Source organism: Rhinopithecus roxellana, chromosome 6 (genome assembly GCF_007565055.1).
Source record: "Rhinopithecus roxellana isolate Shanxi Qingling chromosome 6, ASM756505v1, whole genome shotgun sequence".
NCBI lineage: Eukaryota > Metazoa > Chordata > Mammalia > Primates > Cercopithecidae > Rhinopithecus > Rhinopithecus roxellana.
The window spans coordinates 63,745,206-63,757,958 of record NC_044554.1 but is presented as its reverse complement, the minus strand read 5'-3'; the positions used below and the strand labels follow the sequence as shown (position 1 = coordinate 63,757,958).

At 39.6% G+C, this 12,753-nt stretch overlaps 1 protein-coding gene across 9 annotated transcripts in view; it reads left to right on the top strand.

The window, feature by feature from the left end:
• Nucleotides 1–12,753, top strand: part of NRF1 (nuclear respiratory factor 1) — a 153,006-nt gene that overhangs the window by 22,244 nt on the left and 118,009 nt on the right. The window contains exon 1 of one of the 9 annotated variants that reach the window (XM_030931843.1): nucleotides 11,462–11,532. The exons of the other annotated variants lie outside the window; for them this stretch is intronic. The gene's annotated coding sequence lies outside the window, so the exon portion shown is untranslated. Of the gene's footprint in view, nucleotides 1–11,461; nucleotides 11,533–12,753 lie in introns of those variants that run through there. 9 annotated transcript variants of the gene reach the window in all.

Sequence of the window (12,753 nt, the reverse complement as noted above, 5' to 3'; positions counted from 1 at the left end):
CCTACAAGTATTTCTGTGCTCATTAAGCCAGAATACTGTGGTGTGCTTGTAATTTTATCTTTTCTTGGCAACTCAATGTCACTGTGGAAAGCACTGATTACTGAACTGTTTTGTGACTCCTTTTGTTCTAGGTGCCTTTGAACTCTTGTGCACTTTTTAGTTAGATCTTTATTAACATGCTATGCCACTGCAGGGAGGGAGCAGGAAAAGCATGATACACAATTTAAGACAAGTGCCACCATAGGCTACTGTTGGCAAACAAGAGCTCCACCAAACTATTGTTTAAAGTGAAGAAGCAGCAGTCTGAGGCATTTCTCTGAACCAGTGGCAGTAGGGGGAGACCTCCGCCAGCAACATGGAATCTTCATTGGATGCAGCTGACCCACTCTCCTGACTTCTCAGTCTTTTTCCACCACTCCTCACCCTTTACGTTCAGATGTATTCAGCACTAGATAACCATATTTATTAACTATAAGTGATGTGTGTGTGTATATACTTACAACTGTACTTTAAGAATAAATATATATAAACTATATGTAACCAATTTATAATATATAAACTATAAATCTGTGAAAGTATTCAGAATTATATAACGGCAGGCTGTGGTGATTTAGACTGGAGGAGCTCCTGACCATGCCTGGAAATCCCTGTACCCCACTTTGACTGTGATTTTTTTAAGGGAATATTTTTTTTTTTGTACATGTGTATTTAAAAATATATATACCTTTTTTTTTTTTTTTTTTTTTTTTTTAGAGCACTTTTAGCTTTATAGAAAAATGGAGTAGAGAGTATGGAGAGTTACCATATCCTCTCCTGCCCATTTCCTTTATTAACATCTTGCTGTTGTGTGGTAGATCTGTTATAGTTGATGAACTAATATTAACAGAAGTCCATAGTTTACATTCAAACTCATTCTGTGTGTTTGTGTAGTCTGTGCAGTTTGACTAATATATAATCATCATACAGAATGGTTTCACTGCTCCAAAAGTCTCCTGGTGCTCCCGTCTTCCCTCCTTTCTTTAACCTCTGACAACTTTTTTTTAACTGTCTCCATAGTTTTGCCTTTTCCAAAAATGTCTTACGGTTGGAGTCATACAAATGTAGCCTTTTCAGATTGGCTTCTGTCACTAAGCAATATGTATTTAATGGCTTGATAACTTTTCGTGGCTTGATAACTCATTTCTTTTTAATGCTGAATAATATTTCACTGTATGAATGTACCACAAGCTTATCATTCACATACTGAGTGACATCTTGGTTGTGTTCAAGTTTTAGCGATTGTGAATAAAGCTGCTGTGAATATTTATTTGTGTGCTGGTTTTTGTGTGGACCTAAATTTCAGCATATTTGAGTAAATATCAAGGAGTGCAATTGTTGGATCCTATGGTAAGAGTATGTTTAGTTTTATAAGAAATTGCCAAACAGGTTTCCAAAGTGGCTGATGTATATATTTTTAGGTTGCTAATGTGTTTTTCAAAAACACCTTACTCAGATATATTAATGGAATGCTTGCCCTGTGATAGGATTACAAGCAATTGAGGTCTGTGGCGCTGATTGTCCCTACATAAATAATACCTGCTGGTTGTACTTTGCTTGTTCTTGTTTGCTTTCTCTTTTCTTTATCTATCTTTCTTTTTGCTTATGTTTTTACTCTCTTTATCTTGCTTTACCACTTCTGCTTTGTCCTCAGAAATCAGAGGACTACATTTGTTGGAATAGTGTACAAATTTAAAAGGCAAAGTAAAACAAGTCCAAGTGCTTTCTCAGGGTCTCTAGGGCTGTTGGGGATGGTTGAGATTGTAGCATTAAGTAAGGTATTGTTGGAGCATTAATTTGACTGTATAGAATATAATCTTCAGAGATGGAAAAAGGGAAACAATACGTTAATAAAACCTGCTTTCCTTTGTAATTTGTTAATTATAGGGCAGCTGTATAAAATTTTTTTTTTTTTTTTTTTTTTTTTTGTGACGGAGTCTGGCTCTGTCGCCCAGGCTGGAGTGCAGTGGCCGGATCTCAGCTCACTGCAAGCTCCGCCTCCCGGGTTCACGCCATTCTCCTGCCTCAGCCTCCCGAGTAGCTGGGACTACAGGCGCCCGCCACCTCGCCCGGCTAGTTTTTTGTATTTTTTAGTAGAGACGGGGTTTCACCGTGTTAGCCAGGATGGTCTCGATCTCCTGACCTCGTGATCCACCCGTCTCGGCCTCCCAAAGTGCTGGGATTACAGGCTTGAGCCACCGCGCCCGGCCATAAAATGTTTTAAGACTATGATAGCAGAACAGTTTTGGTTTTTTCCTACCTTTCTCTGGGAGAGCTCTTCAGCTTCTACTGTTACAGTTTTTGTTTGCTTGTTTGTTTGTTTTTTAAGCATACCATCTTTGGGAGTGTTACAGTTCTTTAAAGAAGACCGAGCCTTTGCTTAAGGCTAGCTTCATACTATTTGTGTATTTGTGTTTGTATGTACATTTGTACATACCCCCAACTGCAGCAGAATATCAGTAGATTCTGTTCTCCCAGGAGAAGGGCAAGGACTGTATCCAGTCTTATCTGGGGTCTGTATCCAAATGACCTGAGATAGTCTTCCTAATAAACGCTTTTGGACCCCAGGGTTCAGACTCTCCTGGGATGGAATATTTTTTTGTTACCTTTCTTTCTGCCTGCTAGTTTGAGTCAGGATGCATGTAAGGCCCACGTCTCCAGTGCCCCCAAGTGGTTGTCTAGGTTTTGCAAGAGGACATCTAGTGATGGGAGAGCTCACTGCTTCTAGACACTCTTGTCTATACACCCCTGTTAGAAAAATGATCTGTTGACCAGAATGTTACCATAATTTCTTACCTCTTTTTTTTTTTTTTTTAAATTAGGGTCACAGACTAAGTCTAATTGCTCTTCCTCATAATGGTCTTTTAATATTTTATGAGAGAGATTCCTAAAGTCCTTGTTTGGATTTAAACACCTTATTTTTCTAACTATTTGTTAATTAAGCATTTTCATAGTTCCAGTGAAATATAACGGGGTTTTTCTCATACCTTTAAAAGTGGAGTGCTCAGGGCTAAGTACAGGAGTGGCCATTGTTCACATTGTGCATATGTTGCTTGTCATGTGATACTTTTTTTCCAGACTACTGTGAGCCAGTGTTTCTGAATCCTTATACTTTCTCTGTGATGATGACACAAGTCTCCATCATCCTGTTTTTCTTCAGTGGGTTTTTTTTTTCCTTTTTTTTTTTTTTTTTTTTGAAACAGTTTCACTCTGTTGCCCAGGCTGGAGTATAGTGGTGTAATCTCGGCTCACTGCACCCTCCATCTCCTGGGTTCAAGTGATTCTTGTGTTTCAGCCTCTCAAATAGCTGGGATTACAGGTGTGTGCCACCACACCCAACTAATTTTTGTATTTTTAGTAGAGATGGGGGTCTCACCATGTTGGCCAGGCTGATCTCAAACTCCTGACCTCACGTGACTTGGCTGCCTTGGCCTCCCAAAGTGCTGGGATGACAGGCATGAGCCACTGCACCTGGCCTTTCAATGGGTTTTTTTAGAACAAAGTTTAGAATGATATGTTTATGCCTGTGAACATTTGTCATATTAGATTATACTCATTAAGCCATTGGGGTCTTTGGGGAATTTGATAAATGTATCTTTTCTGTCTCTTTTCAGTTTCGAAAACTATCCCTCTGCTGCTGTTTTTCTTCTACTTGTCTTTTCTCAATAGCTGATTCTAGTTTGTGTTACTTCGATGGATACGTATGGCTAAACATAAACCTCCGACAATAGGAAAACGTATTCATTGCAAAGCTACCAGGGTGTGTGGAGTGCTTGAATCATATTGAACTTCAACAACCATTATGTTTCTTTTTCTTTTTGACAGTTATTGGAGCCAATTTGTGTGTTTTCAGTTTCTCTTAAATTTTTAGTATGTGTTTGAAAAGCTTGCAGGCCCCAGTTACTGTGTCTATAATGCCTAGTAAGTAAAATGACTCATAGACCAGTCAATAAGACAGGGCTTAACAGGAGAGTAATCCTTGGGCCTCAGTTTCCCAACTGTATAATGAAATGCTTGGATTAATCACAGTGTTTCCACTTGTGCTCTGGAGTTCTGCGTGGTGAGGAGAATCAATGGCTTTAGCTGTCTGCATTCCCATCCCCTTCAATAGAAGAAATTCTATGGTTATCTTACATTTTGAGGTTCTGTACAGGATTCTGCTTAAAGAAAAAGCTCTGCTTTAAAGAAAAAAAAAAAGAAGATTCATTGGAAACCCCTGCAAAAAAGCAAGCAAGGAAGAAAATGGCTCCCAGAGGACGTTGGGCAGCTTGGAAAGTCCATATGTGTCCTTGATTTCATGAGTTTGGAGGCCTCTGGTATTTCGTTTGGTAAAAGGAAGAAGAGCTTATGCTGTTTGTCTTTTCTTTCTCAAACCTGGACATAACAATGGTTATAAAAGTAATCACATTCTTATTATTTTGAAGGGAGAAATCTATAAAGCAGAAATAAAGTTTTTATAATCCGTAATTCTATTTTGCATAGATAAAAAGTATTCTTAATAGTTTTAGTATATCTTTTGAAATTATTTTGTTTGGCCACAACCATATTTATTTACACTTAAAAAAATGAGACCACACTCATTCTAGCAGATTTTATAACCTGTTGTTTTCAGTTTCCATCATTTTATGGATTTTTTTGTGTGTCAATACACAAATCTATTTCATCCTTTAAGACAAGCTTGTCCAACCCGCAGCCCACAAGCTGCATGCAGCCCAGGATGACTTTGAATGTGGCCCAACACAAATTCATAAACTTTCTTAAAACATTATGAGATTTTTTTGTGAGTTTCTTTTTTGTTTTTTTTTTTAAGCTCATCAGCTATCATTAGTGTTAGTGTATTTTATGTGTGGCCCAAGACAATTCTTCCAGTGTGGCCCAGGGGAGCCAAAAGATTGGACACCCCTGCTTTAAGGCTTCTGTGATATTTCTCTGTACCAGGGGTTAATATTCCTTGTTGCACAGCACATGGAATCTATTCCACAGTATGACCCTAGTTTTATTTGTACATTGCTACTGGCACACTTTTTTTTTTTTCAATAGTTCACTCTTTTTGGGGGTTGTGATATGTGTTTTTTTTTCTGGTTGCTTCCTTTTCCTCTGGTTTGACTACAGATCAAGACCTGTGTTATCCCAGTCAAGCTACAGATACAGATTGCCCTTTTCTTTGAGACAATAGCTCTAATTTAATGTCCCCTTTCATAGTTACAAGTCTGTTCTTCAGAACAAAATCTTGGCAGCCAGAATTATACTTGACACTTTATTCCAGCATGTTACTGCTGGTGAGAAAGGCGGTTGACTTGTTTTGACCCAAGTGAGCTTAGTTCTAAGAGACTAGGAAGGTGGATAATGAGCAGCTTTTGGTGGTTTGACAGCCAGCTGCAGGACATCCATTGTGGCCAGGACCGAGTAGCTGCTGATAAATGTGGGTATGGTAAATTACATTTGATGGCCTCTTTTCCCCTTCTGTTTTTGAGAATTTTATCAAAGATTACATTGAGAAAGTGGTATTGAGAAAAGTATTTTTTATTCTTACAGGATAATTCTTCTCTAGCTTATACTTGTTCTAAATGGGAACATTGGTAGTAGTCATGGAAAAATTTTGGTGATGGGTTTTTTTAAACAGGAAATATAGTGTAAATGTTATTTAGGTAGTTTTGATTTCTTTAGGAACTTAGGTAGCATTTCTCCCCTTCTGTGAGTTTAGTGATATCTTTTATAGACTTAAACAAATTCTCAAATGGAGATGTTATGCCTAGTTTTAGGTAAAGGCATTTTAGTTTTATGTTCAATTACTTTATAAATTTTGTTTGTTTTAGTCTTGAAATATAATATGCTTTTTTTACTTTAACAACGTTCTGTAGGATTCTAATGTGATTTTTTTTTCCTTCTTACTACTGTGCCTGTGATTTTGATTATATGGCATCCTAAATTTAATTTTGTAAGTAATTCAAGATACAGTTTATCTCAATGAATTAACTCACAAAGTAAATATGGGAATTTTTTTTGAGACAGGGTCTCACTGTGTCCCCCAGGCTGCAGTGCAGTGACATAGTCTCTGCTCACTGCAACCTCAACCTCCAGGGCTTCAGTGATCCTCCCTCCTCAGCCTCCCAAGTAGCTGGGATTATAGGCGGGCACCACCACACCTGGCTAATTATTGTGTTTTTAGTAGAGATGGGGTTTCACCATTTTGGCCAGGCTGCTCTCAAACTCCTGACAATTTATGGGGATTTTGGTTATTTGATCTTGACTCTTCTCGAACTCCTGACCTCGTGATCTGCCTACCTTGGCCTCCCAAAGTACTGGGATTACATGCGTGAGCCACCATGCCCGACCTGATCTTGACTCCTCTGTATACACTTGATTTCCAGTAATTGGCGTGGTTCCAGTTTTACAGTTTGTTGTTTCCTTCTTCCTAAATTTTTTTTTTTTTTTTTTTTTTTTTTTTTTTTTTTTTGAGACGGAGTCTCGCTCTGTCACCCAGGCTGGAGTGCAGTGGCCGGACCTCAGCTCACTGCAAGCTCCGCCTCCCGGGTTCACGCCATTCTCCTGCCTCAGCCTCCCGAGTAGCTGGGACTACAGGCGCCCGCCACCTCGCCCGGCTAATTTTTTTTTTTTGTATTTTTTAGTAGAGACGGGGTTTCACCGTGTTAGCCAGGATGGTCTCGATCTCCTGACCTCATGATCCGCCCGTCTCGGCCTCCCAAAGTGCTGGGATTACAGGCTTGAGCCACCGCGCCCGGCCAGCCTTCTTCCTAAATTTATATAAATAATAATCTGTACAGATTTTCATACCTTTTAAAATTCAATTTAAAATAAGTTTTATAAATTGATTTAATACAAACATAAAAATGGTATGCACAATTCTCCATTTTCCTTAAAAAGTCAGCCCCTTGTCCCCCAACCCCCCCCCCTTTTTTTTTTGAGATGGAGTCTTGCTCTGTTGCCCAGGCTGCAGTGCAGTGACATGATCTCAGAGCTCACTGCAACCTCCACCTCCTGTATTCAAGCCATTCTTCTGCCTCAGCCTCCCGAGTAGCTGGGATTACAGGTGTGTGCCACCACACCTGGCTAGTTTTTGTATTTTTAGTAGAGATGGGGTTTCACCCTGCTGGCCATGCTGGTCTCGAACTCCTGGCCTAGGTGATCCACCTGCTTCAGCCTCCCAAAGTGCTGGATTTACAGGCGTGAGCCACTGCACCCTCCCACCCCCCTTTTTTAAAAAAAGTAATTTTTTTCTCTTTCCATCTACTGAAAATGGGAATGGATAGTTAGCTAAACAGTTTAATATAGGTGAAGAAGAACATAAAGTCAGTTGAACACTCTGGTGCTTACAGAAGACTGTAGCTTCACAGGACTGCTTTGGCAACTTTATGAACTGCATTTTTTCCTATGGCTGAGAATCATGCTGTCAGGCCTCTCAGTTTGTGGGAACCAGCTCTCAAAGTAGCTATTGTGTGTTATCTAAGGCAGTGATGGTGGAGTTGAGGGTGGAGGGAACAAGAGATGTATTAGAGGGACCAGGATGGGTGGCCGCAGGTATAGTTTGAAAAATCAGTTTAACATACATATCATTTTATAATACAAATTCAAGGCCGGATGCTCTGGTTCATGTCTGTAATCCAAGTACTTTAGGAGGCCAAGGTAGGAGGATCGCATGAGCCCAGGAGTTTAAGACCAGCCTGGCAATATAGTGAGACCTGGTCCCTACAAAAAAATTTTTTTAATTAGCTGGGCATGGTGGCTCATGTCTGTAGTCCCAGCTACTCAAGAGGCTGAGGCAGGAGGGTCCCAGGAGGTCAAGGCTGCAGTGAGCCATGATTGCACCACTGCACTCCAGCCTGGGTGACTGAGTGAGACCCTGCCTCTTAAAAGACAAAACCCTGGCCGGACGCAGTGGCTCATGCCTGTAATCCCAGCGCTTTGGGAGGCTGAGGCGGGTGGATCACCTGAGGTCAGGAGTTCGAGACCACCCTGACCAACATGGTGAAACCCTGTCTCTACTAAAAATACAAAATCACCTAGGTGTGGTGACACACCCCTGTAATCCCAGTTAGTTGGGAAGCTGAGGCAGGAGAACCACTTGAACCCCAGAGGCGAAGTTTGCAGTGAGCCAAGGTCGCGCCACTGCACTCCAGCCTGGGCAATAGAGTGAGACTGTCTCAAAAAAAATAAAATAAAATAAAAGACAAAACCCAAATTCGCTGTACCCCCAGTAAAACCCAAATTTTGGCTTGAAGATTAATAATTAATAGCTTAATTATTAAGCTATTAATACATAATAGCTTGCATTAGCAGTTAAGGAGCCCAAGCAAGTAATGACGGGAGACTGTGCTCGGGTACAAAGGGTGGGTCTCTGATGGAGCAGCTGGAACACTTGATTGAGAAGCAGGAGATAGGGGTTCAAGTTTTAGATTTGCCACCAATTAGAGATGTGACTTTGGGTAACTCACTAGGTCTTTCTTGGTCACAATTTGGAAAATGAGAACATCAAACTAGATAGTCTCCAAAGTCTTAAGCATTTTAGGTTTGCCTCTGGTTAAAGGAATGCTCTGTGGACAGCTGGATTTGACCAGTTATCAAGGTAAGATTATATCATTTGGGAAACCAAAGTAAACAGTTCCAGACTTTTCAGCCAGTCTTTATCAGGGTGTTATTTGTACATCCTAAAAAATCACAGAGCCACGGAGACCTTATGATGAATAAACCATAAGCCTCCTGCCTCTTCCTTTTTCTTGGCCATCCCAGTCTTAACTATGCAGAGACAGCCTTTAAAAACTATTTCACTATTTCTGTTTTTTGCTTCCCTTGTGGTTACTTCCATAAGGCTAAATAATACGTTTAGACTTTTGTTCCTTGATTTATCAACTTTAGACATTATCTGTGAATTTTTTGATGTGAAAAATGAAAATTTAACTCACTTTTTTACCCCATCATTATTTTATATTTATATTACTTTGAAAGTCATTTATTAATCATCTTTATAATTTTAAATGATAAACTTTAATTTTTTGATCCGTCAACTTCCTGTAGGGCCTCTTAACTTGCCATTTTGGAAAATGGGATTATAAGTACCCCCTTCACGTTCCTCTTTTTATATTCTACCTTCTGACGCCAGTACTCAACTTACATATTGCCTAGGTTATAAAAGGTTAATATTTTTATTCTGTCTTCCATTCACCACCAAGTATTGTGTGCTTTCCTTTATATTTAGATTGCTATTTTTATTGCATTCGCTTTCTCTGCCTGCTATGAACATATGCAGAATCATAAGTGTATGATTACTCAAAATGTTTGTCTTTTAAAAGCTAAGGAAGTAATTTGGTATGTGCTTAAAGACTCAGCTTATTTTATTTTATTTATTTTTATTTATTTTTTTGAAATGGAGTCTCCCTTTGTTGCCCAGGCTGGAGTGCAGTGGCGTGATCTCGGCTCACTGCAGCTTCCACCTCCCGGGTTCGAGCGATTCTCCTGCCTCAGCCTCCAGAGTAGCTGGGACTACAGGCGTGTGCCCCGTGCCCGGCTAATTTTTTGTATTTTTAGTAGAGATGGGGTTTCACCATGTTAGCCAGGATGGTCTCAATCTCCTGACCTCGTGATCCACCCGCCTCGGCCTCCCAAAGTGCTGGGATTACAGGTGTGAGCCACTGCGCCCCACCTAGCTTATTTTATTTTTTGAGACAGAGCCTCATTCTGTCGCCTAGGCTGGAGTGCAGTGGCACAACCTCGGCTCACTGCAACCTCTGCCTCCCAGGTTCAAGCAATTCTCTTGCCTCAGCCTCCATGGTAGCTGGGGTTACAGGCACTCGCCACCATGCCAGCTAATGTTTTGTATTTTTTTTAGTAGAGATGGGGTTTCACCCAGTTGGCCAGGCTGGTCTCAAACTCCTGACCTCAAGTGATCCACCCGCCTCAGCCTCCGAAAGTGCTGTGATTACAGATGTGAGCTACTGCGCCCGGCCAAGACTCAGCCTATTAAACCGTTTATTTACTCATTTATTCAAGAGATATTTATTGAATACTACAGTTATCATAACAGTGCTATTTATAATAGTGAAAAATTGGAAATAACCTAAATGACTTCAGAGGATTAGTAAACTAAACTGCTTTATGTTCTTATAGGGAATGCTCTGTAGATGTTTAAAAAATGATACAAAAATGTTAATAACATGGAATATTTTAATCTATATTAAGTGAAAAAATATTTGTAATACAGTATATACAATATAGGCTCATTTTTGTTTAAAAACAATGAAACAAAACCAACCGTATAAGAAGCTAGCAGGGAAAATGCTGGAAGCATATACATAAAATTGTTAACTTGGTAATGTGGGTATCTCAGATTACAGTGATTAATGTTTATTTTTATGCCCCTATATTTTCTCAGTTACCCCCAAAGAACACAAGTCACTTCTAAAAGAATACATTTTTTTAAGTTTTTTTTTTTTTTTTTTTTTTTTTAAATGAGATAGGGTCTCAGTGTTTTCCAGGCTGGAGTACAGTGGTGCAATCTCAAGTCACTGCAACTTCTGCCTCCTGGGCTCAATCCGTCCTCCCACCTCAGCCTCCCAAGTAGCTGGGCTACAGGCATGTACTACCACACGCAGCTGGTTTTTGTATTTTTAGTAGAGATGGGGTTTCACCATTTCATCCAGGCTGAGAATACACTTTTTAAACTTAGAGATACAAAATTAGAATTGCCAGTCACATATTTTCTTGGAATACACATGCTACAATAATGTAGGAGTACCTGATAAGAATTCAGTAAATATTTGTTGAATGAAGGAGAGAATGATTGAATAGCAGAGATTCCTAGGTCTGTGGTATTGGCACTTAAATACTTTCATAATTTAATCCAGAAACAAATCCTTAGTTCAGTTATTTCAGAAGAAAAATCATGAATTGAGCTGTCCTGCAGAAGCTAGGAAATAGCTTTAACTGGATGTTGGTTGTGCAGTGACAGATCCAGCAGAATTGAGCCCTCCACTGAAGCAGCCAGGCAACAATGCTGTTTCACAGTATGCAGGATCTGAATAAAAGTGTCCTTTGTGCTTATTTGAGACTGGGGGGCGGGACTTGTGACAATTTACGTTATTTTTCCGTAATGGAAATTGAGGCAGCCTGTAATCCTGCTATCACACATGGCAACTACTTATTTGATTTTTGGTAATTTGGTAGCAGCTGTGGACAAACAATTATTCTGCAAAAAGAGCCATGCCAGCTGCATTCTGACCCAGTTGCAAATGCTTGGGTAGACCAAACTTCCTATTTACTATCTTTCTAAACCAGGGATAGCTTCAACAACTCACCTGCTTTTTATTGATATTTGTAGCTGCTGGTAAGCATCTACATATTTGAGAACGCACTCTCTAATGCTTTTTTATTGTTGTCACCAACCTTCACTAGGCACCTACTTCATTCAGGCACTGCGCCAGACACGGGGTTGTAAACTGTAAGGTGTTACACAGTGTGGATAGACTGCTTTCATTTTGACAGGTGGGTCAGCATTAGATTTATTTTTAGTAGACTAAATTGCAGTGGAAAGAAAGAATCTGGTGTGGAGGCAGTTGAGAGCTGTGTTCCTTTGGTCCCCAGACTCCCCATGAATCTGCTGTCTGGGTGTTCATTGATGTCCCCTTGCTGTGCCATGTGCTTTCACAAGCTGCTGCTGCTGCCTGCGGTACCGTTTTTTTCATTATGGAGACTGACAAGCTTCTGACTGTAGACTCCGGTTTTGTCTTCTCTGTGCTCCCTTAACCCTTAGCAAATATCACTAGAATAAGATTTGTTTTTTAAATGGCAAAAGCCTACTTACTTAACTGTATTAGTTCAGTCTTTCAGTATACACTTACATATTTTTTAAGCTCTTATATCCCAGGGGCTTAGAGAGATGTTTCAGTAAAGAAACAGGAAATTAGGTAGGTAGGGTCGTCTATAATGAGTAAAAAAACAGCTTACTTTTGACTGTGAATGTCTGTAGGGCAAGGGCAAAATGCTGACAATCTTTATTTCTATCTCTACAGTGCTGAATTATCACAAGGGACAAATTGGCCTGAATAATTATATGAACCCACTCTATTAGAGATTACCTTCACACTGTTAGATAATGGCCTGTGGTAAGAAGCAAGTCAAAACTTTTTAGAATGTAGAACTGCACTGTTCGGTATAGTAGCCACAAGCCACATATGGCCATTTGATATTAATTAAAATTAAACATTTAATTCCTTATGATCTCATGTGGTCAGTAGTCCACATGAGCAGCTACAGTTTTGGACAGCACACATTTAGAATATTTCCATCATTGCAGAAAGTTCTACTGGACAGTGCTAATCCAGCACCTATAAAAGAGTTGACATATTTTAAAGCATTTGAAGTACATTCATTTAACTCTTCTCTATGGAAAGATGTTCCAGCAAGCCAAAATTCCCTGTACTTTCTTTACATTTTTTCCTTGGGTTGTGGCACCCTCTAGTGTTCTAGCAATACATAGTCTAGTGATTTGAATTGAAGCAGATTGTAATATTTTGGAAAATTCTGTATGTGTATGCATTTCTCTAGAGAGGAGCTCTGTAGCTTCACCCATCCCCAAGAGAGTTTATGATTCAAAAACGATTAAGAACTCTATGGTAGAGGTATTTGTATGGTCAAAATTCCTAATGTGATCTGTAAACATTATTTCACCCAGTGTGAAAAATAATAATAATAATAATAATGTAA